We start from the raw sequence: 7,495 nt of genomic DNA on the forward strand, positions 1-7,495 counted from the left end.
TCAAATCACCTTCTCTTCTGTGTGCCTGTATGAAATCTCCCTTTGCCTACCCCACCCCTTGTTTAAAATATGCGGCTGCTAAGTCGCTTCAGTCGTGACTCAGTCGTGTCCAACTCTATGTGACCCCATAGACGGCAGCCCACCAGGTTCCCCCGTCCCTGGGATTCTCCAGGCAAGAACACTGGAGTGGGTTGCCATTTCCTTCTCCAATGCATGAAAGTGAATTGCATGACATCCTTGCACAGGGGCCATGCTAATCTCTGTATTGTTTCAATTTTAGTACATGCGCTATAGAAGTAAGCTCTGCCTCTTTCTTGTAAGGACACCCGTGATGGCATTTAGGGCTCACCCATTTAATTCAGTGAAACTGACTTCTCTCAAGATGCTTAAATTAATCACATCTGAAAAGAGCCATCTTCCAAATAATGTAACATTTACAGGTCCAGGGATTAGGATCTTATGACTTTGGGGATCATTATTCAGTCAGCTTCCATCTTGGAGAACTTTGTCAAAATAAAAACTTTGTTAAAGTAACACCATTAAATCAACTACCAGGAAGAAGGAACTACCATGATTCTTTTTTAACACTAATCAAGATTTACTTAATTCAAATAGTAGAAGTGTTGGCCTAAAAATGTTGGAAATCAGGCATGGAAAAATCTGGAATATGACTGTTATATAGGCAAACATCAGTATCTGCTATAGCATACTCATGTGCAACTATTGTGTTTAGCAAGAGCTTACAATGACTTAAGAAAATACATTTTGTAAAGTAATAGGAAGAAAACCTTTTATCTATAGTATGGTCACAACAGAGAATGAAATTCTCTTGTGCATTAAAAAGATGGAGACAATACACAATACAATACACTAGTGTTTTCCTGGCGGTGGTGGAAGTTTGGGTTATTGACTTTCTTTTTTCTTTTTTGTACTTTGGAAAATTTTTATGAAAAGTATATATATATATATATATACAGCTTAAATTAAAAAATATTTTAATAAGAAAACAATAGTATTGTTATATGATAATACTAGAGTATTTTTAAAAGATAATATCAGTTTATTTCGCATCATGTAACTTAATTTCTCTATCTCATTTAGTTTACTGTATCAAAATTATACAGAATAGCCACAGACCCCAGCTACCCACTCCAGTAGTCTAGCCTGGAGAATTCCATGGACCATATAGTCATGGGGTTGCAAAGAGTCGGACATGACTGAGTGACTTTCACTCACTCCACCCACATGAATTCTTCTGCTTTCAGAAAGACCTAGAACCCTTACCTTGTCATTAGAGTTATCTTTCTGAAACATGGGTTGTGAGATCCACCATGCGTGCACACGTGCTAAGTCACTTCAGTTCTGTCTGACTCCTTGCAACCTTATGGACTGCAGCCCGCCAGGCTCCTCTGTCCCTTGGGATTCCGCAGCAGGATCACTGGAGTGGGTTGCCATGCCCTCCTCTGAGATCCACCTTGCTTCTCATCAAAATGCTCTAGAAAATGTCTTTTCTTTTCTAACTTTGGCACTTGGAGTTGTACCTCACAAGAGTTGTAGTTTTCAAAGTCCCCAACACCAGATGCCCCCCAACTCAGTCATGTTCTTTTTGCTCTGTCTTGACTGTCTATGGTCTTTCTCAAGCCCATCTCTACTCAGGGGTTCTCCCTGTGGTCCCAGATAAAGGAGCAGCTCAACTCCACCAGGGATCTTATTAGAAATGCAAATTCTCAGACCTCCTGAATCAGAAACTCTGGGGGTGAGCTTCCTCATGCAAGTCTTGACAAACCCTCGAGGTAATTTCAATATATGCTAGAGACTGGGAGACTCGGGGTTAGCTAGCTTTGTCCTGCTGCTGCTGCTGCTAAGTCACTTCAGTCATTTCTGACTCTGTGCGACCCCATAGACGGAAGCCCATCAGGCTCCCCCGTCCTTGGGATTCTCCAGGCAAGAACACTGGAGTGGGTTGCCATTGCCTTCTCCAATGCATGAAAGTGAAAAGTCAAAGTGAAGTCGCTCAGTCGTGTCCGACTCTTAGCGACCCCATGGACTGCAGCCCACCAGGCTCCTCCGTCCATGGGATTTTCCGGGCAATAGTACTGGAGTGGGGTGCCATTGCCTTCTCCGAGCTTTACCTACTTTGTTTATTATTGCATTCTTACATCTGTGGCAATCAACATTACTAGAATCACCATGGTATTATTCATCCTAGAGAATTAATTTGTAACTCAATTTTACAACTATATATTAGGCCAGCAATTGGCCTTCTAAATGAATAACATACCTATATTCCTATGATTTTCTTGCTATATCAGTCATTTTTCCTGTAGGTAAATATTTCTTAGCTTGTTTTTATGTATTTTATGCATATGAGTCAATGAACCAGGGCAAGGATGAACGCTTTTTCTTAACCATCCTCTGGATCACTTATTCTAAAATCATCAAATGCCTACTTTGAGCAAACATTGTCTATGATTCAAAGCCATTCCTTCAGCTGCAGTTCATTGAATAGGCCTGGTAATACATGACCATCCCTCTGTCTCTTCTGTTTTCCTCAACTAAACCAAAAAGATACCTGGAAGAATCACGGCCATTCTGTCTAAAGACCCAAGAGAGACTCCCCCACCAACTTTGCTTGTAATTTTATAACCTCAGGCAGATCATCTTTCCCTAGAGTCTTACATTCATCATTGTGGAAATAGAGATGGTAGAGGATTTTTCCTTTGATTATATGGATTCTCATGTGCTAAAATCTATGCGCTTCCACAGAGCTCAGTGATAAGGGAGGGTTCAGTTCAGGTCCTACTTTTTCCTCCACTGTCATCTGAAGGAACTGTGTTTTGACCTCTGATTAACACCTAATCCCATGGCTGGCACATAGGTGTGTGCGTGCTCAGTACTCAGTAGTGTCTGACTCTTTGCAACCCCATGGACTATAGCCTGCCAGGCTTCTCTGTTCATAGGATTCTCTGGGCAAGAATACTGGAGTGGGTTGCCATTTCCTCCTCCAAGGGGTATTTCCAACCCAGGGATCGAACCCATGTCTCCTGCATTGGCAGGTGGATTCTTTACCACTGAGCCATTTGGGAAGCCAGCTGGCACATAGTGAAGGCCAAATAAACAATTATTGGATAAATGGAAGAAACAATGAAAGGGATGATGGAAGAGTGGAAGGATAGAAGGAAAAGGGAAGAGTGAGAGGGAGGAGGGAAAAAGGATGGGAGGGAGGGAGGAAGGGAGAGGGGAGGAAGGGAGAGAGGAGGAAGGCAGGGAGATGGATACGTGTAGATCAGACACAGCTTCTGATGTGGGGAAATGCTTAGGGAAGACAGGTAGAATTGGAACTCTAATACTTAGTCTCTAATACCTAACCTGTGCCTACAGCTAACTAGCTAGGTATGCTCCAAGGGTAAATTAACCATTGGTTCTCTCCCTGGAGGATGTTTTCAGCAGCTCCTGCCAGGTGCAGAGGGTGAGGCCTCTGAGAGTCCAAGAAAAGGGCTTTGTGAATTATAAAGCAAAATGCAGATGGTAATTAACTAGCACATCACAAGCAAGGACAAGTCTCCTGAGCAGTCCCAGGAGACACTGTTTTGCCTTTTTTTTGGTCATTTGAATTCTCAAAATTGTCCTCAGCTTATACAAAATCAACCTGAAATGATCTGTGATTAAAATTTCCCCTCTGAAAATCTAAGCGACTTGGGACTTGTAGGAATTGGACCATTTGTAGATAATTTATGAATAATACTCGCCTTTCAAATAGCCTCTGTCTTCCCAAAGAGCCCTCTGTCCTGTCAGTGGGACTACTGCCAGGGCCGAAACTGCTAAACTGGGCCAGAGACACTGAAGTCACTGGTGTCTCTGATTCTTCTAAGAATTTGGGACACTTTATTGAAGCATTTGTTTTTCCTCATATAAAATGTAGGCTAAAAAGTTATTAGCTATCTTTCTGTTGGAAAAGGCTTTCAAAATTTTAATGCCTGTGATTCACTTCGCTTTTGCTTCGTCTTGTTGTTGTTGCTCAGTCCTTCAGTCGTGTCTGACTCTTTGCAGCCCCATAAACTGCAGCACACAGGCTTCCCTGTCCTTCACCATCTCCTGGAGCTTGCTGAAACTCATGTCTATTGAGTCAGTGATGCCATCCAACCATCTCATCCTCTGTCACCCCGTTCTCCTCCTGTCTGCAGTCTTTCCCAGTATAAGGGTCTTGTCCAATGAATCAGCTCTTCTCATCAGGTGGCCAAAGTATTGGAGCTTCAGCCTCAGCATCAGTCCTTCCAATGAATATTCAGGGTTGATTTCCTTTAGGATGGACTGTTTGGATCTCCTTGCAGTCCAAGAGACTCTCAAGAGACTTTTCCAATTCCACAGCTCAAAAGCGTCGTCAGTTCTTCGGTGCTCAGCCTCCTTAATGGTCCAACTCTCACATCTATACATGACTGCTGGAAAAACCATAGTTTTGACTATATGGACCTTTGTCAGCAAAATAATGTCTCTGCTTTTTAATACACTAAGTTTGCCATAACTTTCCTTCCAAGCAGCAAGTGTCTTTTAATTTCATGGCCGCAGTCACCATCTGCAGTGATTTTGGAGCCCCCCAAAATAAAGTCTCTCACTGTTTCCATTGTTTCCCCATCTATTTGCCATGAAGTGAAGGGACCAGATGCCATGATCTTAGTTTTTTGAATGTTGAATTTCAAGCCAACTTTTTCCCTCTCCTCTTTCACCTTCATCAAGACATTACTTTGTTTACTGCTAAAATAATGGAAACTCAAACCAAATACTGAGCAGAACCCAACATATCCTGGTCGTGGTAATATTCAGGGGCTTGAAACAATGACTAAGCCCTCTGCTCCTTTTTCACAGGATTCTGTGAACATGAAAGGGAGTCAGTAACACCATCTTTTCCTCTCCCTTTCTTTCAGGTCAGTCCTGGCAGACACAGTCTTAGCCTGTGTTTGCATGTGCCTCTGAAAGGCCAGATCAGCAGTATTAAACTGAACAGTGGCACTTTGTGGTACCAAACCAGACAAGACCACTCAGAGTTGAGCTGCCTGGGGAACGATGCCTGTTCTTATATGTCAATTGGGTTGTCATGTTTTTTTTCCTTGCCTCTGCTGAGCTGGAGTGATGGAAGTCTCATGGTTGTTTACACCCTGGGATTATGATATATTTTATTAGCTCTCAATACTGCTCAAGGAAAGGCAAAATTTTTAAATGGTCAAGTTCAAAAGAGAGTACTGTAGCTGTGATCTCTGTGTCTCTGGCAAAATTCCACCAGGTCCACTCCCACCCAAAATGCACATGCAGAGCCCTCCCCGGCCACTGGCTGGGCATGTCTGAGTTCACACATATTCCTGCAACTGGCTCTGTGGACTGGAGGTCTTTACATTGCTCCTCAAGGATCCACTAATGGCAAGTGATAAAATGGATTGCCTGGTGCAGAAGAGAGTCATATTGACTTAATTGCATAAGAAATAAGAAATTTATTAAGCAGAGCTTTTATGGTGTGGTGCTGAGAGCTTTTTCATTTCAGAAGATATACAGCATAATATACCAAGCTGTGCCATTTCAAATATAATGGGCACGGTGTAATGTTGAGATAGAACACATATCCATTTCTGAGAACATTGTTTAGCTTGGAAAACATCTGAAAAAGCAGCTTCACAGTGGAACTCTTCTCTGCTTCTCTCTAAATCCCAGAGAGTTGTTCTCTGTGTGGTGTCCATCTTCCCTTTTGTTACCCTTATGTTTTATAGCGTTGGCTTTCTAAAGGCTGAAAAGAAAGCTCCTAGGGATCAGCATTCCCTAGGATGTATCAGCATTCGTAGGAGGAAATACATGTATACTTTGAAACACTATTTCATATTGTAACAGAATGCCATAACTTGAGAACCAAGTTCTCATAATACAAGCAAAGAAGGTAAAGTTTGATAAATTCTCTTTGCTGAGGTGAATCTGCATCATGAATCTTCAGAGAGGACACCCAGTTGGGGGTGGAGGTCTCATCTTCCTTGGTGGCTCATGTCAGGATCTTCTTGGGTGGTCAGACATAACACTTTTGTTTATAAAATAGGAAAAGAAAAATGTCTAAGGCTCAGAACAATTCTGGGCACAGATAATAACAGGAAACCCCTGTATCTTTCCGGTAGTATCAACTTGAGGTGATTGAGCTGGGACCAAGCCCCCTGCCAGGGTAGGAGCCACATATTCAGGGCCTGAGATCCAGGGTCAGGAAGAGAAAGTTAAGTGTTATAAGTGAAGACAGCCGTGGCTTCAACAGCACAGGCTTTGCCTTCATTGCATGGACAAGTGTTTGCCCTAGGAAAATGGAAGAGAAAGAGGATTGTGGGCAATGAGTCCAGCAAGGGGCCTCAGAAAGGGGCCTGGCCTGCTGAGCTGTATTCAGGAAGGAGACTGCAATGAAAGTGAAAGTGTTCGTTGCTCAGTCGTATCTGGCTCTTTATGACCCCATGGACTGTAGCCTGCCAGGCTCCTCTGTCCCTGGAATTCTTCAGGCAAGAATACTGGAGTGGGTTGCCAATCCCTTCTCCAGGGGATCTTCCTGACCCAAGGATTGAACTCTCATCTCCTGCTTTGCATGCAGATTCTTTCCCATCTGAGCCACAAGGGAAGCCCCTCAAGAATATGGAAGTTCCTCAAGAAACAATTGTGAAGTGTGTGGGGAGGAAGAGGGACAGAGGCTGCTTCCTCATTTTCACTGGTGGTGCCCTGGGCAGGGGGTAGGGGCAGAGGTCCCACCTGAGCAAGCAGACAGCAGAGTTAATCCCTGTTCAGCAGGGAGGCAGCTCTTTGCAGGTGACTTCATGATGTCATTTTATAAGACCTTCTGAACCTACTCAAGGGTGTTTAGTCCCACAGTCTTCATGAGCAGTGGCTCTGGGGAGCAAAAAGAGTGAGTCAGGTAGGAGTAGTGACAAAGACGATGGTCAATCATAGCCAGCAGATCTGATAAATGAGTTTTAACAGTGAAAAGAGGAGAAAGCCTAGTGAGTGTAAATGCCGCAAGAATCACCATGTGCCACAGCTGTGGATGGGGCCGTGCCCCCGTGGTCCTCCCTTGTCCCACCCACAGTTGTCGAAGAGTCGGTAGGACCCTGTGTTGATGAAAGGGTATAACCTCTGAGTCACACTCTGAAAGGGTAGCAAGCAGCACCAGGGGAGACCAGAAGGGTGGCCCTGAGAGACGGTGCTAAGAGCTGGGCATGGCCCCAGCCAACATACAGCAATGCAACTGAGACTTCAGCCTTCTAACCAACAGGAACTAGTGTTCTTTCAACACTCTGAATGAACTTGGAAGTGAACTCTTCCCCAGAGCCTGCAGATAAAAGCCCATCTAGCCAACACTCTCATGTCAGCCTGTGAGACCCTAAAGGGAGAATTCAGCTAAGCCCACCCGGACTTCTAAACTATTGAATTAGAAATAATAAGTGAATGTTTTAAGCCACTAAGTTTATGATCATTTGCTGTGCCACAG

General features: G+C 43.7%; 1 pseudogene; it reads right to left on the reverse strand.

Annotated features, from left to right (window-relative positions):
• Positions 1-213: 213 nt before the first annotated feature.
• On the reverse strand, positions 214-302 carry LOC112580739 (annotated as a pseudogene).
• Positions 303-7,495: the final 7,193 nt, after the last annotated feature.

This window comes from Bubalus bubalis, chromosome 19 (assembly GCF_019923935.1).
Source record: "Bubalus bubalis isolate 160015118507 breed Murrah chromosome 19, NDDB_SH_1, whole genome shotgun sequence".
NCBI classification, from domain to species: Eukaryota; Metazoa; Chordata; class Mammalia; order Artiodactyla; family Bovidae; genus Bubalus; species Bubalus bubalis.